General features: G+C 45.8%; 1 pseudogene across 1 annotated transcript; it reads left to right on the top strand.

Annotated features, from left to right (window-relative positions):
- On the top strand, positions 1 to 21,704 carry LOC101971424 (solute carrier family 23 member 2-like; annotated as a pseudogene). The gene is made up of 6 exons (XR_013435424.1): positions 1 to 124; positions 11,204 to 11,385; positions 12,750 to 12,870; positions 13,931 to 14,087; positions 14,500 to 14,752; positions 21,503 to 21,704. The product of XR_013435424.1 is annotated as a solute carrier family 23 member 2-like (transcript).
- The last annotated feature ends 5,191 nt before the right edge of the window (positions 21,705 to 26,895 follow it).

The raw sequence follows: 26,895 nt of genomic DNA, 5'->3' as shown, positions 1-26,895 counted from the left end.
GGCGCCTTCTCTGGCCATGCTATCTCTTCCATCCTGGAAGTGCCCAGAGTGGACACTCAATGCCAGCCAGGTGAATGTCAGCTCACCTGAGTTCACAGAGGAATGGCAGAAGAGGATCCGAGAGGTAAGAGGTTCAGCGGGTGGGGGGACAGATGGGGTCAATTCATTGGCTGAAGCTTTATTATCCAGCTCCCTGCCAGGAAAGATCTGGGCTCTAGGATAGTGATGGGCAAGTGGATAGATAAGGATCCTGTCCTCAGGAAGCCAGCATTCTAGTGGATGTGCTCCAATAAGAAGATGCAAGAGGGAAACATCAGGGAGTCATAGTGCAATGAAGAAAATAAAAGAGGATGATGAGCAGGAGAGGTGATGGGGGCTGCTGGCGAGGAAAGCGTAGATTGTGAAGAGGGGCATCCTTGGGAACACTTTTAATCTTTCAAGGAGGAAGGGTTCAAGTGACATAGATAGCTACATTTCTTTGATACATTTTCTTTTCTTCCCCCTCCCCTCCCTTCCCCCTCCCCTCCCCTCCTCCTCCTTCCCCCCTCCCTCTCCCTCTCCTTTTCTTTCTTTCTTTCTTTCTTTCTTTCTTTCTTTCTTTATTTATTTATTTATTTATTTATTTTTTGTGTGTGTGCTTGTAAAGTTTCATAAAGCAGGAATCAGCAAACTATGGTTCTTTTACCAAATTCCACCTGTGGCTGTTTCTTTAACTGCCCATGAACTAAGAATAAATTATATATTTCAAAGTTTGCTTAAAAAAAGGTGTATGTGGCAGAAACCACACATGGCCCAAAATTTTAAAAAGCATTTCAGAGTAGCTTTTAATAGAAGAAGTTTGCCAACTCCTGCTCTAAAACACAGCCCAGCGCAGGAGCCCCTTTTGCCTGGGCTAAGGCAGTCTCTCATCTGCACCATCCTTTCCCACCTCGAGGAGTTCAATGCAATGGGCCACAAGCCCAGTATCAGTTCATAGGTTTTGCTCCCTCTTCTGGTCATCAGTGGTGTTAATGAGTGAAAGTTCCATCAAGTATCAACCTCATTTTCTTAATTGATTAATTGGTTGGTTTTGTTGACCAGGTCACCCTATTGGGATGGAGGGTGGATTCTCCATGTCTCACTAAATTACATTGACCTGTGCACATGTCAAGGCTGGAACCCACCCATGGTCAGCACACCAACTGTAAATCACAGTCTAGTCACAGATGAAAGCCACATGAATATGACTTGCTGAGGTTCAGGAAGCAGTGGAGAGGGAAAATGAACAGTGATTCTGTTCTGAAGAGACAGTGCTTGCAGGAAAAGTAGCAAATTGTGTGTATGGGGGGTGGGGAAATGGCAAGTTCAATTTTCCATACATGAGACCAGTTTAAACTTCACCTCCCAGTGTTATGGTACTTCAGGCCTCACAGAACCACTCACAGTACCAACATATAAAAATGATGGATGAACTGTATTTTCAAATGCATACAGGAGCAGAGAACCAAGGGGCAATGCCTCTTTCTAGAAACAAGGATGGAAAGCATAGTCAGAAGCATGGGGCTTACGATGGTGGAATGAGCAATCAAGCCAGACACAGGACAAAGCTCAAAGTTTGGGTTGTAATTAACAGCTAGGGTTGTGATGGGCATCCCTCCAGTGAGCAGACGTCTGTGATAGGGAGAGAGAAAGGAAGCCTCTCTCTCACTCTGCCCAGGAGTCTGTGGGAAGTGTTGGGACACAGAGTTGCCTGAGGATTTAAAACTACAGCTCTCAACACGTCAGAGTGGTGGCAAGTTTCCCAAACTCAGGAGTGGAGACAGGTCCTGTCAACAAAATAACTGTGGCTCTCAGCAGAAAAAAATGTGAAGTCACTCTACGGAATCATCCACATTCCCAGCTCTAGAAGACTCCCACAGGAAAAAACAATCCCCTGAAGATGAGCTCAGAGGTGAAAATGTCGGCATTTCACACAAGAAAATAATGTATTGTTAGAGAGACTCTCAGAAACAAGAGATAATTGAACAAACTGAAAGGCTATCAAGTCAACATATTTAAATTTATTTAAGAGGATTGAGACTCATTAGAAACCATACTACTACACACAATAATAAAGTGAAATAAGAACAGGGAAATTTGAAAATAAAATCAATAGAATGTTAGTAATAAAAAGATGTTGTCATTGCAATTTAAAAATGCATTTAATGATCAAACAGCATTTGTACACAGGAAGATTAATGAACTGAAAGATCATATAAGGAAATAATCCAGAATTCAGCACAGAAAGAGAGAAAAAATAGGAATATTAAATAAAGAATAAGAAATGTAGAATAGAACAAGATGTCTACTTGCATTTAATTGGTGTTCTAAAAGGCCATAATAGAGTAAATAGTATTAAAAGATAGAACATCTGATAGTGTAGAACAGATGAAAGATGGGAATACTCCGGAAAAAAGCACATGAAGTCCCAAGTGGAATAAATAAAAGCAAATCCACAGTGAACACATCATAATGAAGCAGCTACATCAAATACACAGAGAAAATCTTAAAAGTAACAAGAAAAGAAAAACAACCTACAAAACCATAGAAATTGGACATTCTGCAGCCTTTTCAGTAAGCAGCCTCAGAGGTTGGAAGGCAATGGAATATTTCCAAACGGCTGAGATAAAACAGTCATCCTAGAATTCGGTCCCCAACTATAGTATTCTATATCATACAAGGATGGTGACAAAGTCAAACATTTTCAGTGAAACAAAGATGGACAGAGTTTATTCATTACTGACCTTCTATGAGATAACTACTAAAAGAAATTCTTCAGGTAAAATAAATTAAATCTTGAATTAAAGAGTGGTGGGAAAGAAGCGATAGTGAAGGAAAAAACATGTGGTTAAAGCGTAGGTATATTTGTCACCTTGGGTTGCTATAACAAAAATACCATAGACTGCATGGCTTAAACAACAGAAATGTATTTTCTCACAGTGATGGAGACTGGAAGCCTTAGATCAGATTGCCAGCATGGTTGGATTCTGGTGAGGGCTCTCTCATTGGCTTGCAGATGGCTGCCTTCTAACTACGTCCTCTCATAGCTTTCTTTGATGCATGGGAAAGAGAAGTTTCCTTTTCATATAATGGTACTAAGGCTGTCATGGGGGCCTCATTCCCCTGACCTCACCTATACCTTGTTTCCTCCCAAGCCTCCATTTCCAAATACCACAATGTTGGGGGCTAGGACTTTGATATCGTAATTTGGAATGTGGCACGGTTCAGTGTAGGGCAGTAGGTAAATGTAAGTAAGGAGCAACTGCACAAAAATAAAGAAAGTTCATAATAATAATCAATGACAGTGGAAAAATATACACTTGGCAATAATAGCATAGAAAACAGAAGATGGTAATAGGTGAAAGAACGAACAAGACTTGTCACCAGAGCAAATGCCCGTTTATTGAGGAACAGCTCTGCATATTTATAGAGCCCAGGGTGGTTTGACAGTTGGCATGGGGTAAGGATCGGGTGAGCCAGCAGGGCTAGTGTGATTGGTGGGTAGGATCAGGTGAGCCTTCAGGGCTCTGATTTGTGGGTAAGGATCATGTGAGCCAGCAGGGCTCTGATTGGTGGGTAAGGATCATGTGAGCAGGGCTCACCATTGGATGGTTCTTCTTGGGGGATGGGGAAGTTAGTCTTTGGAGCCGGGGTGACTCCAAACATTCCCCCCTCTTTGTTATTAAATGAGAATGGGCATTGACTCATTCTGTCTGCTTCCTGCTGAAATGGGGCAGTGTGGGAGAAAGAGGAGGTAAATAAGGAGCCCCCACAGGAGGGCAGAGAAGACCGGTATCAACGAAGGTTCCTTGCCACCACAGATCCATGATAACATCAGTCCATTCGGCATAGGTCTCAATTAGAGGTATCATCAGTAGCCAGGAGTTGGTAATTCCTGAGGAGAAGCTGGTTAAAAGCTTGACTAGAAATTTTACCCACCTGCATCTGAATGAACTTTATGATAGGGGGAAGGAACAGGCACAGGGAGTTTTTATAGCCCAAATCTAATGGGGTCTCTGGGTCTACAAGCTGCCTTGTTGGCCCAAGGGGGGTTAAGTGTTCAACCTTGAGCAGGTGGTTGATTGTTAAGCCTTGAGCAGGGGCTTGGGCATTTGGGCTTAAAGCAAACAGGTGATATAGAACCAGACAGAGGGTTTGAGTGGTCAGGTCATCCTGCAGCTAACTTTGTTTGGCATGTCCTGTAGGCCCTTCAGACCAGCCTGTCCTGCACCTAACACCCTGAATTCCACTCTTCATTCCTAGTCCAATCTAGCTCCCTCCCCTCTCTATTAAGTCTGCTCTTCAAACTTTCTCCTACCTGGGTGTACCAGCTACCATATTTCCCTTTGAGAGCAGTCAGATCTCTCTAGGTTTTATGTGAAACACTTCAACTTTAAATACTGATACTTGGAATTCTTATGAAACTGAGAGGCCCTCTCGAGCCCTGTGTAAACTTTAAGGTGGACACACTAAGTGCATGCTATCACACTTGGCATAGATGCTCCAGCTAACCACTGGTCTGAGCAGCGAGTCTCAGTGGTACTTAGGTACACTCCAGCTGCCATCAGAAGATGGTGACTTCTTCCCCTGGGAACTTAAAACTGAACTCAGACATGCACAAACATACACATAGGAAAAGCAGAAACTCTATCAAAGCCTGTAACTAGCTCACGACACCAAAGCTTCTCACTCTTCTATTGGCAATGGGCAGGACCCAAAGAAGCACCTTGGTTTTTCAGAAGCAGGGCATGTGGATCCCCATAACTGGGCAACCTCCACACAGGATGGAGAAGTTGAGGAAAGGAAGGATTTAGAGAGCACTTCAGACAGGGGAAGACAGAGCGACGATAGAGCAGGTGGGCTGGACCAGATCATACCCAAGGCCTCACCCAAAGAGAGCTCAGTTTGCCTCCCAGGACAGTCATGGACTCACTGAAGATAACTGGGTAGGGGTAGATGTAAGCAACAGGAAGAAACAACTTCACCAGGAACCCAGGCATGGGAATGCTGTTGGAGGGTGGTGATGGGAACACCAGAGTGTGCACATGCCCAAACTGTACGTGCCAACTATGTGAAGGGTCCTGCACACCAGTTACACCTCAATGAAACTGGGAGGGTAAAAAAAACACACACGTTTCTCCTTAGACCCAGAAGGCAACTGGTAAAGTGCTCTCTTATGATCACACTTATTCAGGGGTAACCATGCTCTGGACACCTAAGTGGTTTGTCAGAAGGACAACACACAATGGTCCCACTACCGGCCAGATCCAAGCAAGTAGGGGGTCTGTAAGGAAGAGAAGGGTATCTGGCTGAAGGGGGTTTTTAGGGTCAATTGCCTTGAATAAAGGGCAAAGAGAAGACCCAAGAGGGGTCAGAAATGAGGGGGAGCATTGACAAGAGTACTTAATGACAGGTGACAATCGTTGGCTCTTCTGATAAAGGTATAGGAGTGCCGGGCTTAAGCCTGGAAATATGAATCCATGGGGTAAGTTGGTTATTAGATAGTTTGAGTTTGGCTACCAAGGGAGTGCACATAGTCACCTGAGCAGGACCCTCCCATTTTGGTTTTGGAGGGGGCTTTTCCCCGGGTGGGCAATAGTAAACAAGTTGACCAGGTGGTAAGGAGGTAGGGTTTTGAGAGAGACTGGGGTCAGGAAGGAGCCAGGCTTGATAGCACCAGAGTTCAGAGCATAGATGGAAGAGGAGGGGCAGGGCATAGGTTTTGGAGATGGGTAGGGGTTCTGTAGGCAGTCTGGGAGGAACGAGGGGATGGCCATACATGACTTTGAAAGGTGAGAGATTAGAAGGCTGTTTTGGCAGGACCCTAATGTGTAATAAAGCCAAGGGGAGCACCTTTACCCAGAGGGAAAGGGTGAAAAAGGACTGAAGGAAAATAGTGAGACTCTGTGGACTAGAATGGAATAGAGTGAAGAAACTGGAAGAGTTTTGGGGGATCTTTGGGCTGATCCCCGGTGGTAATGAAGAGTAGCAGAGAGGAGGGTAAAGTTCTGTAGGGTGGCTGATCAAGCCACTTGACTGGCCTTGGAATTCCCCATAGTAGTAAGGGAGGAGTCAGTTTGGTGGGCCTTGCAATGGATTATTCCCAGTTAGGAAGGCAGCCTGGAGGCTTGTAGTAGGCCAGAAATAAGTGTGGAATTAATGACTGCCGTCCCTCTTGTGGTCAATACCCACTTTCTTTCCAAATGGATGCATGGGAGATCAGGATATGGAAGACGTATTATATAGGGAGAGGGTTTTTCCCTCCGCTAGCTCACATGCCCTGTGGCAGCTAAGAGTTCAGCTTGTTGATGTTGGTATTGGGTGGGAGAGGTTTGTCCTCTATGATGGATGAGAGGGAAATGACAGCATACCCCACCACTCTAACCCCCTTATATATAAAGGAGCTACCATCTGAGAACCAGATGAGATCCGAAGAGGGCAGGGGTCCCTCAGAAATGGTGGTAGGGCAGGGAAAAATAATCTCTAATTCCTCCAGGCATTTGTGGATGGGATCTTGCGAGGGAGAAGATTGGAGGAGGGAGGCAGGGTTTAATGGAGAGCAGGGCTGAAAAGAGATGGAGGGATTTTCAAGGAGAGACAAGGAGGGATAGAACCCTGGAAGGAGGAAGTGACTGTCACCCCCTTGTAAGTGAGAAAATAATGGTGAGGAGATGAGATGGTTAGTGGGGAGCCAAAGGTAAGCTTGTGTACTTCTTTCTGGAGGTCATGGGCTGCTGCTAGGGCTCTGAGGCATGGGGGCCAGCCCCTGATGCTGGAGTCAAACTGTTTGGATAGGTAGGCCACTAGTGCAAATGTGGGGCCATATTCCTGACTCTGAATGCTAGAACTTGTCCCTATTTTTATATAGAGGGTGAAGGGTCAGGAGAGGTCGGAGAGATGCAGGGTGGGTGCCCAGAGGAGGGCCTTTTTAAAGGGCTTCCCTACCGCTGAGAGTAGGGGTTCATCTTGGGGGGCCCTTGGCCAGATTCCAGGCCCTGAAGTACCCAGCCAAACCCAAGGAGGAGAGTCATCTTTGGTCTTTGGTGTAGGTATAGACACAATAATGGCCTTTTTCCTTTGAGAGATAGAGAACCCTAGATACATACTATTTGGGCCTTTTGTGGAGAGGCCCGATATCCCTTTAAGGCCAAGAAATTAAGTAGGAGAACTCTGTTATCTATTGAGTGCCCTTTGGAGGCCGAAAGAATTTGTTTGCAAGAGGTGGAGAGAGCAGGATTGGATCGGAGCAAGAAGAAAACCTGGAAGAAATCCCTTAGAATGGAGAGATCCAGGGACCCAAAAAGGAGCCATCTGCTTTGGTTGTCTAAGGGATAAGTGGGCCAAGCCTGGGTGCTACATTTGATCCAAGAGGCATTGTAGGGGAGAGTCGACCGGCAGAGAGGACACATTACCCATGTAAGGAGGAGGGAAGAGGACACAGAGAAGGAGGAAACTGATTTATTGGCAAAAGGGGCATCCCTGCTAGAGCCAAAAATCAGGAGCGCCTTAGTGGCAGGTTCGAGCTGCAGAGATTGGTCGTCACCGAATCCTGACAGTCGAAGTTCTCATCTTGGATGGAGCTGGAGCCATGGGAGACCTTGGCCAAGGCTTTTCGGGACCCCTCCTGGAGAGGCTGGATACTCCCAGGGCCAGAAAGAGGGGAGAGGAAGGGGAGGGTAAGTGTCTCTCTAGTGGCCAAGTCTAAAGGTGAGAGGACTAGGACTTTCAAATCTGCCCAAGGAAGTAGTCCCTGAGGGCCACCATAGCCTTAAAGACTGTGGTGGGGTGCTTTCCTCTCTGCAGGTGGGCAAAGAGATTTGCTGGATGATTATCAACATATTGCAAGAGGGTGGATTTGGGGCACTGGGGATGAAAAGATTGGAGGTGGGAGGCCAAGGTTTGTCCAAAGAGGTGTGGACTATCTCGAAATCCCTGAGGAAGGACAGTCCAGGTTAAAGGCAAAAAGATATCCTTTAAATCTATGACTGAGAAGTGGGTGGCAGTGTGGAGGATCGGAGACAGCAGAGTGTATGGGTTGGGAACCAAAGGATGTATGTTGTAGGCCCAGAAGAACTTTATGGGCCTAACGGAAGTGTTGATGAGTCATAGGTAGGACCCATTGGGTTTTTTTTATTGTAGTATGGGAGTAAGGAGAATGAGCAGGACGGAGGTACCCCTTGCTAAGAAGGTCCTGAATAATCAGGAAATGGTGGAGGGGGTGTGGGTATTCCATACAATGGGTCAACCATGTCAGCCTCACAAGTGGAGCAGAATGGCCAGTTTTCTGCCAAAAGAGCCAGAAAAAATGAACAGGCCGATTATGGGGCCTGAGTGATGCCAGGAACCTGTATGACCTGTATATTTATTGTTGTATTGAATTTGAAGAGAATATCTCACCCGAGCAAAGGAACTTGGCATTGGGGCATAACTAGGAATGCCTGAGAGGTTGGGAAGTTGTCTACGAAACAGAGTAATAGGGGAGTCTTTCTTGGATAGATGGTCTTTCCTCCTACCCCAACAATAGGAGAGGTGGACGGCACTGTTTGCCCCAAGAATTCTGTCAGGACTGAGAAGGTAGCTCTGTTGTCAAGGAGAAAGTCAACCTTGCACCTATCCACCTGAATCCGCACCCTGGGTTTCTGTGTATTGATCGTTACAGCCAGGGACAAGGACCCAAGGCACCGTCAATTGATTGCCATGCCCAGAAGGTCAGAGGGTTCCCTTGCCATAGGCCTCCTACAAGATCTAGGACAGTCAGAGCCCCAATGACCTTGTTGTTGACAATTAGGGCATGGGGTATGCAGAGTGTGTGGTGCAGGACATGCCCTGGCCCAATGTCCCTCCTTGCCACACTTGAAGTAGGTGCCCAGGGAGGTTTTCAGTGATGGGCGGCAACCCAAGGAAGCACCCTGCAGGACTGGGCGAGCATCTGAAATTTCTCAGTCTGGGGGGTGGCAGGGCCTTGTTTGAGCTTTTTTAGTTTGGCCCAGATGTCAGGGTAGTTCTGCAAGAGGAAATATGTCATAAGGACATGAAGGCCATCTGGGGTTTTGGGAGTTTGATCTGGGGCAGCAAGTGGCCCCGGAGGGTGATTGGGATTAAGTCGGTGAGTTTCATCCACATGGGCTCTGGCAAGTTCCCAGACTCTGGTACATACCTCAAGAAGAAGAGTATTAGCCAATAACATATAAGTGAGGCTATAAGCCTGGAGGGCGCTTTTGAAACTCTCTTTTGTTGTGAATGAGCCCAACCTTTGCTCGAGTTGCATGGGGTCATTCATTGAGTACGGGACATGTACCTGGATAATGCACTCAGGTCCAGCAACCTCTCTTAAAGGGGCCATGATTTGTGGGACTAGGGGCGGGATCTAGTTTGGGGGAACTAAAGCTGTGAGCCAAGACAGGGGGAGCACCTGAGGGGGTGGACGGAGCTAATGGGGGAGGTCGGTAGGGAGGGTGTTCATCTGCTGGATAGGTAGGGGTGAGAATGAAGAAGAGAAAAAGCCTCAACATAGGGGAACTCCTTCCACTTTTTCGAGCGCTCACAGGAGTTAACAGATCTCTACGAATTGCGGGATCTAGGGATCCTCCTGGGGGCCATTGACTTTGATTGTCTAATTGATAGTAAGGCCAATCTTGTGTGCAGAATTTAATAAGGGGGAGTCTGCAGGGAGGGAAGAAGAGGCCCCCATAGGTCAGGAGAGGGACAAGCGTGCTTGAGAAAGAGAGAGAGAGAGAGAGAGAGAGAGAGAGAGAGAGAGAGAGAGGAGTGCTTGTTCTTCCACCCCTCAGTACCTCCTGCTCATGAACTGGGTTCCAGAGAGTCCACCGTGACCATGAAGGTCGTGGTTGGGTGTGTTCTCTCCTCCAGATTAGGCATCCAAGGTTTGCCGGATGATCACGGTCAAAGCCCCTGCGTAGCCCGTCTGAAGTTGGATACACGATAGGGGAACTCACCTACTGAAGATCTGGTCTTGTAAACAAACAGCACTTGAAAGAGTGGACCAGGACAGCAAGCCTTGAGAGGGGGGCCCTCAAGCAGCGAGGCATTCCCCCTCCCGGGTTTTCACACCAATGAAAGAACGAACAAGGCTTGTCGTTGGAGCAAATGCCTGTTTATTGAGGAACAGCTCTGCATATTTAGAGAGCCCAGGGTGGTTTGACAGTTGGCATGGGGTGCTTTTAGATTGGAGGGTAAGGATCAGGTGAGCTAGCAGGGCTAGTGTGATTGGTGGGTAGGATCAGGTGAGCCAGCAGGGCTCTGATTGTTGGGTAAGGATCATGTGAGCCAGCAGGGCTCACCATTGGATGGTTCTTCTTGGGGGATGGGGAAGTTAATCTTTGGAGCCAGGGCAACTCCCAACAATAGGAGTTAAAGTTTTCTACAGTAATTATATTGTTTGAGAGGAGGAAAGAAATTTTTATTTAGCTGTAGACTTTGTTATGTGAATATTAACACTAAAGAATTAGTAATAATTTCTAAAAGATTAAAAAGGAATGTATGACATCCAAACTGGTAAAGAGAGGAGGTAAAATAAGCTCATTCAAATCCAATAGATTGAGGGTGGCCAAACTAAGGCCAAATCTGGCCCATTGCCTGTTTTGGAATAGCCCATGAGCTAAGAATGGTTTTACATTTTCATGGTAATTTTTAAAAACCTCAAAGAAGGATACTATGCCCTGACATGTCAAAATTGCATGCTATTCAAATTTCAGTGTCTATAAATGAAGTCCCATTGGAAACAGCTATGCTCACTTGTTCACATCTTGTCTGGAAAAGTTGCAACGGAGCCCGTATGGCTACCAAGCCTAAAATACTCACTCACTGGTCCTTTTCCGACCCCAGCAATAGTCAGCAGAAGAACAGAAGAGTATAGCAGCAAGATGTTCAATACACACTGAATTGTCACAAGTCATTTCATCACCATGACTGGGACTGATAAGAACCCTGAGGCCTGTTTCCTGAAATCTTTCATGTTAAATGAAAATGTGCAACAGACCATTGGAATAGAGAGTGGAGAGGAGTGAGATGAGGTCTCTCCTCTCAGTTCCTTTGAGTTCCAGCTTTGCCTTTGCCCTCCCTGCCTTTGAATGCACCCACGGGGTGACCAGACTGAGCAGCAGGCTGAGCAGCTTGGCCTGTTTGGGGGGCCTGGGCTGAGCAGAGGCCAACTCTCTCCCTTCAGTTGCAGGGTGCCATCATGGTTGCTTCCTGTATCCAGATACTGGTGGGATTCTCAGGCCTCATCGGCTTTCTCATGCGCTTCATTAGCCCCTTGACCATTGCTCCGACCATTTCCCTGGTGGCCCTGCCTCTCTTTGATCCTGTTGGCAATGACACTGGAATCCACTGGGGGATTTCCTTCACGTAAGTACTTTCTGGGGAGGAGGCCCAGCCACGCTTTCTTTGGTGGAAGTACAGCTAGTAAGAATAATGTGAGTCCAGGATGCCAGTTTTCATTGAGCTGGGAAAGGGTGCAAAGAATGGCCCCAGCTCTTCAGCATCATTGTAGTCTAAGAGAGATAAAAGCCCATGATACCAGGAAGCAGCCAGGAGGCCTTGGGGCCATGCGCATGTGAAGGAGAGGTGGTCAGCTGGGAGGATCAGGAAACAAGAAATGAGGCCTCAAGCATTTAAACAATTTTGGAGGGACCTGGGAGAGACACTGATATGCTCAAATTTGGAACCCCCAAAAGACCACAAGAGACCAAGATCGATGTAAGCAGCAAAGAGGTATTTATTGCCAGCTAGCTCGGTCCTCTGCGCACACAGCAACTGGTGATGCTGAGAGGCCCCAAGCCCAGGGTTTGCAGTAGTTTTATACACTCTTTGCAGGAGTCAGGGACTTCACATACAACATACCATCTGTCAGCAAATCATCACACACCGCGGGAAAATCATAAAACAACTCTAAAACATGATTACCACATTCACTGACTGGAACAAGTTGGGTAAGGTTGATTGCCTAGTACAAGAGGGGGATTCCTTTAAACTGATTGGTTTAAGCAATGAGGGGAGAACATGCTGAACTACATGGTTTCCCAACATGTTATCAACCACCATAAACTACTGGGGGGTCATGTGGCATCCCAGGTATTTTCTATGTCTCATGCTGATTGTTGGTTGCTAGAGGGTTGCTATGGGTCCTCACTTAGCCTGAGTCAGGGACACCTGGTGCCACAGACCTCTCTTGTTATTTACAGACAAACAACTCAGCAGGGTGGCTATCTGTCTAGAAGTGCTCTGTGGGGTTTTCCAAGGACACGGGTCACGCCCCCTTCCTTGGACAGGCTTTGCTCTGAGGTAGAGGCTGGTTTCTAAAAAATGGAGTCACATCAGTTTCTCAACACTGTCATTCACTCTGCCTCTTGTGGTCTGAGGTGAGGTGTGGGAATCATCAGACCTGCACCAGTCCTGCCTGAGAGATATGACAGTCCCTATGGGCCTCAGTGACTCTGCTGCACAGCCTGTTCCTCTCAGATGCACCAGAAACAATGGCATCCTATCCCAGGAGTCCTCTTCAGCCACAAGCAGTTCCAACAGGGACCTCTTTTCAGAGATAGCAGGTATCTACATATGGTGCAGAGGGCAACCAGCTGGAGCCCCACCTGGTGAGGACATTGGTCCCAGAGACACCTGGTGGCTCAGCTTCTCAGACCACCCCCAAAGCCTCCTGAGCCCCTGCTCAGGATAAGCCCACTTTCCAGCTTGGGTGTGCTTGTTTGTTTCAGGACCATCTTCCTCATCATGCTGTTTTCTCAATTCCTGAAAAACATCCCGGTGCCTGTGCCTGTGTATGGTGGAGAGAAGAAGTGTCACACCTCCAAGTTCTACCTCTTTCAGGTCTTCCCTGTAAGAAGCACCTCTTACCCACCCTCTTCCATTCATAATTGATGTACCTGGAGATTGTCAGCAACTTCCTGTGCCCAGGTGGCCCCCAAATCAAAGCTCCTCCATCTGTGGTGGCCTCTTCCTAGGAGGAAGAAAGAGTCCCAGGTCTGTGGGATGTACTTCCCGGCAGTTGGTGGCCTTGTATTCTAGGTCCTTCCTCACAGGCTTCTCTCCCAGGAGCCCTAGTTGCTCTTCTGGGCACAGTTGTGTCTTCTTGTCCTCATACAAGGTACTGGGAGAGACAGCCAGGTTCACCTCTAATGATGTAAAACTAAGTGTCTGAAGGAGCCTGCTGAGCCAAATTGCTTAGATCAGGGTCTTTCCCAATGGCTCACGGGTAATCCAACTGCTGGTGAGCAAGATGGCGCATACCTTCCCAGAGCCTTCTTTGTTGATTTCACACCACGCTGTCCAGTGTGTAATTGTCACCATAGCTGTGTCTTCAGGTTTAACTGAGAACTGTGTTTCTCAAGGTACAAAGAAACTTCCATATAATGATCTTATTGACCTTTCAATAACCCTGCAGTCCAATGATTCCAAAATTCAGTGTGTATGTGAATCACTTGGAGAATTCACTAAGAATATAGAGTTCTGGGGTCCCACCACCAAATATAAAATTGATATACCTGTAGACCTCATTTTCAGGCCCTGTTTCAGGCTCTGCAGAACAGTGATTGTAATTCCATGGTAGAGATGAGAAAACTAAGTTTCAGAGGGTTTGCTCCCAGGTCACATGATCAGCAATCAGTGGAGAGAGAGCAGGTGGGAATCCTTCTGCTCCATGCTGTGCCCAGTGTGCTGGATTTTCCTGCCGCATAGTCTCCTTCCATAGTTTGTTTTGTGCTTCTGTTTCCAGCCTGTTTCTTTAATGTGCTAAGTTCTCCATGGACACAGGAGGTTCCTATTGTCCCTAGCAGCGTGGTCACCCAGCACTTACTCATCTGAGCATGTTCCTGGACCCCTCCTGAGGGAGGAAAGGGGGCAGGAGCTGGCAGAGCTGAAGGGAGACTCCCTTTGGCAGGTGCTGCTGGCTCTCTGCATTTCCTGGTTCATCTGCTTCGTGCTCACGGTCACCAACACTCTCCCCTCGTCCCCCACTGACTATGGGTACCTGGCCCGCACTGACACCAAAAGCAATGTCCTGCGCCAGGCCCCTTGGTTCCGCGTCCCTTACCCGGGTAAGGAGAAGATAGGTATCCTTCTAGCTTGGGCCACTGGATCTGTGTGCCTCAGGTCACAGGATGGAGAGTAGAACAGGGCTGGGGGAGGGGTTGATAAGGAGAGATAGACCCCAGGGGGTCCATATTTGACTCCTAAAGAAGAAGAGACTCCAGGTTGTTATAAGAATTCCAAAACCTTCAGGCCTCCCTAGGAAAAGGCCATTTCTGCTTCTTTCTATGCACAGTGACCTCAAGTTCTGGGCATCTGATAAGACTCAGGAGGAATGGCAGGGCAGGAATCCAGGCAAAGCCAAAGTCGTTGTAAGAGCTGCCAACTCCTTACAGTCTCCCAGAAAGCCCTCTAGCCAGGAAATGACGTGGGTTTCCTCAGCCTCCTCTGACTGGACACCCCCCTGCACTGCATTTTCAGGACAATGGGGCCGCCCCACCATCAGCCTGGCTGGAGTCTTTGGGATCATTGCTGGGGTGGTCTCCTCCATGGTGGAGTCTGTGGGTGATTATTATGCCTGTGCCCGGCTTTGGGAGCCCCACCCCCTCCGAAGCACGCCATCAACCGCGGCATTGGCATCGAGGGTCTTGGCTGCTTATTGGCAGGAGCCTGGGGGACAGGAAATGGCACCACCTCCTTCAGCGAGAATGTTGGCGCACTGGGGATCACCAAGGTAAGTCTCCTGATGGTGGCTTCTGGGGACAGGCTGGGTACCTGAATCTGCCATCATACCTGCTACTTTCCTATTGCTTCTGTAGCAAATTAGCACAAAGTGATGACTTCAAACAACCCAAACTTATTATCTTCTTATTTTATTTTATTTTGTTCTTTTTAGCTGTACATGAAAGTAGAATGTATTTTGATATGTCATACATATATGGAGTATAATTTCCCCTTCTTGTGGTTGTACATGATGTGGAGTTTCACTGGTCATGTATTCATATATGAACATAGGAAAGTTATATAAAATTCATTCTACTGTCTTTCCCATTCTCATCCCCCTTCCTCCCCCCACCATTCCCCCTGTCCAGTCCAATGAACCTGCACTTTCCTCCACCTCTGCCTATTGGGAGTCAGCATCTGTATATCAGAGAGAACATTAGCCATTTTGGAGATTGGCTGATTTCACTTAGCATGATAATCTCCAGTTCCATCCATTTACCAGCAAATGCCATCATTTCATTCTTCTTTAAGGCTGAGTATATTCCATTGTGTACGTGGATCACATTTTCTTTATTCATTCATCTATTGGGGGGCACCTAGGTTGGTTCCATAGCTTAGCCATTGTGAATTGGGCTGCTATGAACATTGATGTGGCCACATCACTACAGTATGCAGATTTTACATCATCTGGGCATACACCAAGGAGTGGGATAACTGGGTCAAATGGTGGTTCCAGTACAAGTTTTTGGAGGAATCGCCACACTGCTTTTCCGAGTGTTGCACCAATTTGCAGTCCCATATGCAATATATGAGTAAACTTCTTTGCTCCACATCCATGCCAACGCTTATTGTTACTCATATTCTTGATAATTGCCAGTCTGACTGGATGGAACTGGAGATTATCATGCTAAGTGAAATCAGCCAATCTCCAAAATGGCTAATGTTCTCTCTGATATACAGATGCTGACTCCCAATAGGCAGAGGTGGAGGAAAGTGCAGGTTCATTGGACTGGACAGGGGGAATGGTGGGGGGAGGAAGGGGGATGAGAATGGGAAAGACAGTAGATGAAATCTCAGTGTGGTTTTAATTTGCATTTCTCTAATTGCTAGAGATAATGAACATCCAAACTTACTATCTTAATGGATCTGGAGGCCAGATTTTGGACACTGGCCTCGTGGGCTAAAAGGGAGACATCAGCTGGGCCATTCTCTGGAGGCTCTGGGGGGACCCATGCCCTGTCCTTTTCTGTCATCCAGCATCTGCAATGATTGGGCTGTGGCCACTTTCTCCGTATTCCCCTGCCACAGATGGAAAGGTGCTCTGCTTTGTAGAACAAGTGGACTTAGACTGGGCTTACCTGGCTACTCTCCCATCCCCAGGTCCTTAAAGTTATCACATCAGCAGAGTCGCTTTTGCCAATAGAGGCAATGTATTCACAGGTTTGAGGGTTATGACAGGTGCCTCTGCAGGGCCCATGATTCCACTTTCTGTCCTTGACTTTGTTGGACTGTGGCCATCCACAGGCAAAAAGTCTATTCTGTCACTGGTGGGTACTGGAGAGAGTCCTTCCTTTCTGAAGTTTAGGTGGGGGCTTCCTTACCTATAGACCTGAGTGATCCACTGTGCATGGCAGCCCCTCCTGATGTCCCCAAGGCACTTCACACACAGTGACTTCTGGGAAGCCCAACGAATGCCCTATCTGACTTCTCCTGCCGTCCTTGTCTCTTTTCACCCCACTGGCATGTCCTCCTTAGCTTCTTGCTCACCTGTTGGTTCTGATTTCTCCCCATGGCCCCCTTCCTGTCTCCTTTCATCTTCCCCAGTGCCGCAGCCTGATCATCTCCCGCCTGGATGCTAAAGTAGTGCCTTCCATCCTGTCTTCTCAGGATCTTGCCCATCTACTTCTCATGGCTCCCCATTTTCTACACTATAGATCAATTAGATCAGCAAGAACTCTTGAGAATGATGTTTTCTAAAGTGACGTAGAGCCAGGTGCGGTGGCACAGCCTATAATCCCAGTGGTTAGAAAGGCTGAGGCAGGAGGATATCAAGTTCAAAGCCAGCCTTAGCAACAACAAGGCTCTAAGCAACTTAGTGAGACTTGTCTTAAAATAAAAACATAAAAGAAAGCTGGGATGTGGCTCAGTGGGTAAACATTCCTGAGTTCAATCCCTGCTGCCAAAAAACAAAGTGACTTAGAAAACCATAGTGTTTCTTTGTTGCTTTCCATATGTTTCAGTGAATTCTGGCAGTGGTCCCAGAGCAAGTCCTGTGAGCCAAGGAAAAAATACAGCACCTTCTCCCCCCACACCCTGACTTGCCCTGTCTTATGGCTCCCTCAGTGGCTCTGATGTGCATCCTGAAGGCACTGAGTCTTTATAGCATCAGATCTATCTTCCTCTGTGCCCTGTATGACCTCTGGCACAGCTGGAGCTAAAATCTGTGAGCAAATGTTTGAGCCAGCACCCAACCCTACAGCAAGTCCTATGTTCCATGACACCCACTCTGTAAGAGTTCAAAGCCATTCATGAAAGTGAGGGGAACATTTTCCACAGGAGGATAATTAACCCATGCAGAAATATGGTACAGTGCTACATAAGTACTAAGCAGCAGATATTTCCTTTCCCACTAAATGGAATAAATCTCATGCCAACAAAAAATATCTCAATAAAGAAAAAAAGGCCTTTTTTTTGAAATCATTTATAAGCTAAGGTCATTAGAGGAAAGGGTGAAAGTAGGAAATAAAGGTACATAGATGAAAACAAGGCTACACATCAAGCAAAAGACCCATCAACTGGGAAAGAGGTGAAGGTGCTAAGACCACTCGCTTTTATGGACTCGCGCACCCCCTGGCGGCCCTTTGAGGTACTGCCCCGTGTTGTGCCTCTCCAGCAATGAGTTCCCACAACTTCTTGATTCTCTCCAAGTCTTGGGGGATATAAGATTAAAGGCCAGAATTCTCCTGTCAGTTCTGTAGGATGTCCTGCTGCCAGCCATATTTCATTCCTGAGACTAAAACGGCCCAGGGCTGTATGCAAAGTGTGTGCAGTAGTAAGATTGGGAAAGGAGACTAGTGGCATGTGCAAAGGACATGGGTTGACCCCGACACATCTATCCATGGTGCTTGTAGTCATGCCTCTGTTCTCACAGCTAATTGTCAAGGCTGTAAAGAAAACAAAACGTTCTTTGATGTGGTAAGAATTTCTAATGAAGACAGTTAAATAAATAACGTTTTGCCTGGAAAGAATAAAATAGGCAAGTGTATAATCTGCTACTTTATCACTGCATTGATGGACTTTAGTTGAGGCTGGAGTATCTTTTCAAAAGGTTTTAATTGTGGTAAAAAGCACTAAACATACAATTTACTCTGGTAACTGTTATTAGGTATACAATTCAGTAGTGTTTATCATATTCAAATTGTTATGACATATCTCTAGAACTTTTTCATCTTGCAAGACTGAAACTATATTATAGTATCTGTTAGGGTCTGGGGGTAGGTACACGGGAATGAGAAACAGATTCAAGAACTATCTAAATATATTCATCAACACTGGATTTATGAGGATGAGAATATTTGTAATATAGCCCTAACTTCCAAGAATGATATAGAATCCCCCAAATTGGAGTGTCATTATTTGAAGACTTGTTTCCAACCAGTTTTAGGTTCACAGCTAAAATGAGTGAGAGATAATGAGACCCATTTCTGCCACATAGGCATAATGGCCTTCCGCCACTCTGGCGGTACATCTGTTATGGTTGATGAACTGACATCATCATCACTACCCACAATCCACAGTTTACATTAGGGTTCACTCCTGGTGTTGTACATCTTGCAGATTTAGACAAGTGTATAAGGACACATGTATACCACTGCAGTATCATACAGAATTGTTTTCAGAGGTCATTTCTGCCTCACTGATACAAGTTGTCACCCAAACCCTAGTTGTGAGCCCTGATTAGCACAACCATTGGTAGTGACAACAGGGTGGTAGCTGTGTGCCCCAGCATTGAGATCAGCTATGTGATGGGAGGATGTTGACCAAGGTCCATGATCTTCACCGCAGGGTGAGCTATTTTTTAAGCCTTTGTAGAAACTGTTTTATTTCAAGATCTAATAGCAGTTGTAAGGAGGTAGCCAAACACATTTCTTTAGCATTCCAAGACTCCTTGTCACTCGGGGATCTCTATGCAAACCAGGTAACAGCTGTCAGTGAGAAGCAGGGCTGAGATTGGCTCTCAGACCCCCATTCTTAAGCACAGGGCCACTGCCACTCCAGAGAGACTAATCCCCTCATGTGCGGGCTTCCTAGGGGATGAGCATTTGGTCCAGCACTTGAAGACAGGTATGAGAGTGACAGAGTGGAGAGGTGAGGGCAGAGGCTGGGCCCCAATCATGCCATCATTTTCTCTCTCTCCAACCCCATTTGGGAGCAGAGGGTATAAAGTATGTTCTGGGGCCCTGTTTCTGAAAGTCCATCTCAGCAATGCTCAAGGTGACCTGTAACAAGGCCTCTGGGATGTCTGGCCTGCCGGATTCTCCATCACCCTCTCCCTGATTGCCACAGGTGGGGAGCAGGATGGTGATCGTCACAGCAGGCTTCGTGTTGCTCCTGATGGGTGTTTTTGGGAAGATCGGGGCTGTGTTTGCCACTACTCGGGGGCATGTTCATTGTCATGTTCGGGATCATCAGTGCTGTGGGGATCTCCAATCTGCAGGTGAGATGGGAAAGTTGCCGCAGAAAAGTAGCAGGAGCCCAGAGGATGGAGATGGGCAGAATGGGATAGGGGCTGGGGAGGAGAAGGGAATCCTTGGCCTGGAACCACACTGCTCCCAAATGGAAGAGAGAAATAGCCAGAGATGTCCAACCTTCTGAAAGGTCGTGAAGGAATGATCTCAGCACCTCTATCTGGGCCTTCCTCCTGCAGTACGTGGACATGAACTCATCCAGGAACCTCTTTGTCTTTGGCTTCTCCATTTACTATGGCCTCACCATTCCCAACTGGGTGAAGAAGAACCCCGAGAAGCTGCAGACAGGTGATTGCTCCTCACCTCTCCATTTTGTCACTCCGCTGTGTCCCCCACACAGTTGCCACTCTGGTTGTGGAGCCAGCAGGGACTCAGGGTCCTGTGAACCTGTCACTTTTGTCTCATTATAGGCATTCTCCAGCTGGACCAGGTCATCCAGGTGTTGCTGACCACAGACATGTTTGTTGGAGGATTTCTGGGCTTTCTCCTGGATAACACCATCCCTGGTAGGGCTCACCTGTGAACTGGCAATGTGGATACATGGGTGCAGTCTGAATGACGAGGAGTGCTTCTAGCTGTGATAACTGTGACAGGCTGGTCACTGGTCATGTCACACCTTGAGTGGGCTCTAGGTCTGGAGATGAGGGTACGAAAGTGTCTGTATTAGTCAGCTTGGGCTGCTATAACAAAACATCCCAGCCCTGGGGGCTTAAACCATTTATTCTCTCACAGTTCTGGGGTCTAAAAATCTGTGATCAGGGAGCTGATAAGTTTGGTTATTTCTGAGATATATCTCCTTAGCTTGCAGATGGCCTTTCCTCTGTTTGTGCACATTCCTGGTATCTGATCCTGTGTCCTAACCCTTTCTTATAAAGATGCCAGTCACATTGGATTAGGAGTCACCCTAAAGGCCTCTTTGTAACTCAACTACCTCATTGTAATGGTCCTGTCTCCAAATATAGTCACATTCTGAGAAACTGGGGTTTGGGTTTCAATGTATGAATTTTAAGGGAGAGAGAGTTCAAACCACAGCAGATCCCTAAATGGGAAATGTACCAGAAGCAACAGGAAAAAGACACAGCCCTGGCTTTCATGAAGCCTATAATTTAATTAGTGAGAGAGATCACACATATTCATTCATTCACTCATAGTATTAATAAAATTCCATGAAGCACTTGCTATATAGCAGGTGCTATGTACCAAGAATATGAAGAGTAGTAAGATATATCCCTTCTGGAAGTCCACAGGCAAATGGGGAACGAGGCAAGAAAGCAGACAAGTCCATACTGGGTAATACGTGCTGTGAGGAGCAAATAGAGTGTGCAGGTATCCAGGGAGCTGATGTGGAAAGCAAGAGGCCCAGTCTCTGAAGGTTGGGGTAGCTGCTGTCCAACAGCTCTCCTCTCTCTCTCTCTCTCTCTCTCTCTCTCTCTCTCTCTCTCTCTCTCTCTCTCTCTCGCCTCCCTCAGCCACTTCTGGGGACCCTTGTGGTAGCACCTGCTTCATGGTATTTTATTTCACCCGGTGACTGTCCACCAAGTGTGAAGTGCATCTGTATATTCCACGCACATTCAAGTGAGGACACGTCTGCTCACTAGAGCTGTGGAAAGGGGGTTCCACATGGCTGTGCTGGGCTCCTTTTGAGCCTCAAAGGATGCCTGCAGAGCTGAGCTCTGATTCTTGAGCTGGGCTTGGAGGAGAAGGAGGAGGAAGGAGAAGAGGAGTAGAAGGAGACAGAGGAAGAGGGGACAAAATGGAGGAGGAGGTGTCAGTGGGGGCATGTGCACCAGGGTGCTGAGTGGAGGCCACAGGTCCTAGCATGTGGCCACCAGAGCCTCCCTCTGCCCTGTCTTCCCCTGCCATCAGGACCCACTCTTGACTTCTCCTGTCCTACATTAGGAAGCCTGGAGGAGCGAGGCATCCTGGTATGGAATCAAGTCCAGGAGAATTCCAAGGAGAGTACTCTGAAGTCCTCAGAGGTTTATGACTTTCCCTGGGGCATTGGCACCAAGTTCTGCACGTCCTCCTACATCCGGGTCCTCCCCTTCTGGCCCAGGCTGGACCACAGTGACAAAGGTGAGATGGGCATGAGCCAGCTTGCCCACTGCTCCCACGCTTCCTCCAGAAAGCACCTGACAGGTGCCATAGAAACCAGGATGTGAGGAGAACGGTCCTCCTGCATGGCCGAGCCCTGGACAGACTTCTGCCTTTGCGATATGCACCAATCTGCCTTCATGAGCTGGAGGTGTCCACCCTCTCCAACACCTGCGGCACCTGTACACCATGGCAGTCAGGAAGCTTCAGGTTATAATAGTGACCTATGCGCTCTGTCCAGGTCACTTGGTCATTGTATTTGACCTTGACTTGTCCTTCTGCTATTCTCCCAGCTCTGGTGTGGACAGGTGTGGCTGCTGTCCACACAGAACTCTGCTCCACCATTGTGCTTTGCAATATTTTCAAAGATTGGGAGGAAGAGGCCTGGGTAGGGTAGGGACAGTGGTGGCTGTTTGCTGGAAGGTGACACTGAAAGCATACTTTATTCCCCTTCACCAATATAGACCCAATTCTCATAAGTCTCTCTTTGATCCTATCTGCTTTGCATTTTAAGGATGAGCTGCCACTAAGGGCTATCTTTGAAGATTCAATGCACACTAAAGTTTGGTAGGAAGTCACCAAACCCAGCACTCCCTAGTCCCAAGTTACGGGAGAAGATCACACCTAGAAGGGTGCTGGCTGGAAATACCGCCACAACACAACAAAAATCAGGCACACGTCACTTATTTTTTTATTTTTTTGGTACTTGAACCCAGGACTTCAGACTTGCTAAGGAAGCACTCAACAACTAAGTTACATCCAGCCCTCTTAACATTTTTTTTTTTAAATTTTGAGACATGATCTCACTAAATTGCCAAGGCTGGGTTTGAACCTGTGATCCTCCTACCTCAGCCTCCTGAATAGCTGGCGTTGAGCGTGCACCACCACACCGTCTCACAACTCACTAATGAACACAGAAACATTGATCATTTATGTCTTCCTCAGATCCACTGGCCACAACTCTCACTGACTTGGGTGAACGAGATAAGATGTATATAACCCACATGTCAGAGGAGGCTACTTCCTGAAATACTGGACAACTGAGACACCCACCTGTCTGGGACCCATTGACCTTCCCTGGAAATATCATAAAAGTTTCTTCTGCCAGGTGCAGTGCCACACACCTGTATCCCAGCAACTCAGGAGGCCGAGGCAGGATGATTGCAAGTTTGGGACCAACCTGGGCAGCTTAGCAAGACCCTGTCTCAAAATAAAAGATAGAAAGGGCTGGGGGTGTAGCACCCCTGAGTTCAATCCCTAGTAGCAAAAACAACAACAATAACAACCCCAAACTCCCTTAGGTCAAGGTGCCGAAGTCTGGCTTGGCACAAATCAGGAGCCACTTGTCAAAAAGAAACTAACTTTATTTTTAGAACTACAAACGCCAAACAAAACAGCTCCAGGGAAAAACCCTCAGAGCCCAACTGCCACCACCGGCTTCCACAAGCCTCTCTCCCCCACACCAGCCTTTTCCTCCCACAATCCTCCTCCTCTTGAGGCCGATTGGCTGGGTTGCGTGGGCAGAGCCAAAGAAGTCACCCAATGAGCAGCTCCGTGGAGGAGCCAATCAGCTAGATGTTGCTGGGGCAGCTGTGAGCCAATCATCAGCTGGCAGTCTGAAGGGCAGGGAAACAGCCCAATGAACATCACCGCAGAGGAGCCAATCAGCTAGATGTTGCTGGGGCAGTCTGAAGCTTGCTGGCAGCTGGAAGTTTGCTGGGGCCCCTTTGGCTGTGGCTCTCAACATCTCCCCCTCTCTGTTTAAACAACAAGCATGTGGCTTATGGACCGTGCCTGCCTTAGGTTGTCCAATACATATGGTCCTTACCCGTCTTCGGATGAGCTGACCTCAGGGCGTCAGCCTCCTGTCTTAGGTTGGTACCATTGTAATTGGATCTTACCCGTCATTGACTACCGGTCCAGTACAGCCACACCTGTGGAGAGGTCTCAGCGGGGGGGGGGGGGGGGTGAGGTTCTTTGCCTCACCTCTGTTGACCCCCAAATTTTAGCTGAATGATCATGACAAGCAGAAGGGAGGAAGATATACCAAGTCAATTGACGGTTCTGTAAGCAGTTCAGTGTAAGTTCTGTAAGCAGTTCAGTGATGGCTATTGCAGAAACTGTAGATTAGTTTTATCTTTGTCTTCACCGGCACAGGGATGAAGATAGGAATTCTGGCAATAATGACTAAAGAAAAAATTAGGTAACATTCCAGAAGACACTAAAAGAAAACAATTTTCTTAACAATTTATATTATCTTCATCGGCACTGGGATGAAGATAGAAATTTTGGCAATAATGGCTAAAGAAAAAATTAGGTAACATTCCAGAAGACACTAAAAGAAAACAATTTTCTTAACAATTTACATTATAGTGAAGAGAATTATTAAATATAATGAAAACTAAAGGTGAGAGCAAACAAACAGATCTGTTAACCTCCTTTTTTGTTTACATATTAAAACAATTCTTAACAGTTATTTACCCAATTTAAATTAAACCATTTAAATCACGTGAATAAAAAAAAAAAAAATATTTGGATCCATCTTTTCATGAGCGCTCATCATATATGATATATAGAAATATGTACATTGGACATACGTACATTCAAACATATAACACAAAACACAAGTGTGCACACATAACATAATACATACAACACATAACACAATAGTAAAGGCCTTATAACTTTTTACAGGTAAAATCTCTATTGCAATGTTTAAAAACTCTATAGTCAAAAAAAAAAAAAAATAGAACTGATCAGCAAAACATTAACCTAGGTCTGTATGAGCTCAAAAAAATAAAATAGAACTTCATGATATGGGAAAGGGCAATAATAAAATAGATATTGAAAAAAGCATCCTGGTTCTGTCGCAGATGTAAGGATAGCCAAATTGGAGTTTTGGATATCAGCTATTATGGATTTGAGCTAAATCATCTTCTTTTTGGTCTGTAGAAATCGCTTTAGTTAATCTCTCTGGAATCCAAATCGGCTGCTGTTCTCTCTGTGGAAACACAAAAACAGACCCCCGACTCCAGACAATCACTGGGTCAGGATTTTAGTTAATCTCTCCGGAATCCAAATCAGCTGCTGTTCTCCCTGTGGAAACACACAAACAGGCCCCCGACTCCAGACAATCACTGGGTCAGAACCTTGGTTAATCTCTCTGAAATCCAAATCGGCTGCTGTTCTGGGTCAGAACCTTGGTTAATCTCTCTGGAATCCAAATCGGCTGCTGTTCTTCCTGTGGAAACACACAAACAGACCCCCGATTCCAGACAATTACTGGGTCAGGACCTTTCCATTGTCCTGTTAGAATATCTTTCCAAAGTACCTTGGGCTTATGTACATTTTTTGGACACATATGCCTTTCTGCAGCACTAAGTCCTGATGAATCCAAATTTAAAAAGTTTAGAGTAAAAAGCGTTATTTTAAGTTTATCTTTGGGGAATATATACCCCTTCCCAATTCCATCTTTTTGCTTTAATAAGTACATTTTAATAGTTTGATGAGCTCTTTCAACTATGCCTTGACCCTGTGGATTGTATGGGATTCCTGTTATATGAGTAATGCCAAATGATGAGCAAAATTGTTTAAAAGAAGTAGACGTATAACCAGGGGCATTATCTGTTTTTAACTGTTTTGGAATGCCCACAGTGGCAAAATTTTGTAAGCAATGAGCTATAACATCTTTAGTTTTTTCGCCGGCATGAAGGGAGCCCATCAAAAATCCAGAAGAAGTATCAATTGTAACATGCAAATATTTTAATTTTCCAAATTCTGGCAAGTGTGTGACGTCCATCTGCCAAATATGGTTAGGCATCAATCCTCTAGGATTGACTCCAAGATTAACTTGTGGTAAAAAGGTCACACAATTTTGACATTGTTTTATTATTTGTCTAGCTTGTTCCTTAGTTATTTTAAAACGCTTTTGTAAAGTATTAGCATTGACATGGAATCTTTCATGAAAATTTATAGCTTCTTCTAGTACAGAGAAAATATGTATGTCACGTGTAGTTTTATCTGCTAAATCATTGCCTAAACTAAGGGCTCCAGGCAATCCTGTATGTGCCCTGATATGTCCTATAAAGAATGGATCTTTTCTGTCCCAGATTAAACTTTGTATAGTGGAAAACAAAGAGAAAACAGTAGAAGAAGGGGAAATTCTACCAGCATCTTCAAGGGATACTATAGCATTAACTATATACTGGCTATCAGAAAATAAATTAAATACAGAATCTTTAAACATCACAAAAGTTTGTAATACTGCATTAAGCTCTACCTTTTGAGCTGATTGTTTGGGTACTAAAAATGTAAAAGTTTGATCAGGTGTAACTATTGCTGCTGTACCATTATTTGACCCATCAGTGAATATATTTGGAGCATTCATGATAGGTGTTTTTCTTGTCATTTTTGGAAAAATTACAGGATGCAATGACCAAAAAGACAATAAAGGATTAGATGGTAAGTGGTTATCAAATGAAACATTAGATTTGCACATTATTATTGCCCAAGTATTTAACTCATTAGCTAATTCATCAATTTGATTCATAGTATATGGAGTAATAATTTTATGGGGAGAAATTCCAAACACTGCCTTTGCTGTTTTTATTCCTTTGAGTATTAATTGTCCTACAGCCTCAGGATATCTAGTAAGAATAGTGTTAGGAGAATAAGATAAATGTATCCATAATAATGGACCTTCTTGCCAAAATACTCCTGTAGGAATATTTTTTGTTGGTAATACAATAAATAATAAAGGCAAACTTATATCAATTCTATCCAAATGCATATTTTCCATATATGTTTCAATGATTTTTAATGCCTTTCTTGCTTCAGGCGTTAACATTCGGGGTGAATTTGGATCTGATGGACCTTTTAGGATATCAAATAAAGGTCCCAATTCTCCTGTTGGAATACCTAGATAAGGCCTTATCCAATTTATGTCTCCTAATAACTTTTGAAAGTCATTAAGTGATTTGAGTTGATCTACTCGTATTTGAATTTTTGGTGGACGGACCATGGTTGAGGATAATAGAACTCCTAAATAATTAATTGGAAAATTTAATTGCACTTTATCTATTGCTATCTCTAGATTATAATTTTTTAATAAGTTTGTAAGTGTGGCATAACATTCTAGCAATGTGTTTTTAGCTTTGTGTGCCAATAACACATCATCCATATAGTGAAATATTTGTAGTTCAGGATTTTGATTTCTAAGTGGCTGGATTACTTTGTTAACATAAATTTGACACATAGTTGGGCTGTTAGCCATCCCTTGAGGGAGTACTTTCCATTCATATCTCTGATCAGG

The sequence above is a fragment of the Ictidomys tridecemlineatus genome, chromosome 2, assembly GCF_052094955.1.
Source record: "Ictidomys tridecemlineatus isolate mIctTri1 chromosome 2, mIctTri1.hap1, whole genome shotgun sequence".
NCBI lineage: Eukaryota > Metazoa > Chordata > Mammalia > Rodentia > Sciuridae > Ictidomys > Ictidomys tridecemlineatus.
This window is presented reverse-complemented; position numbering and strand designations above follow the sequence as displayed.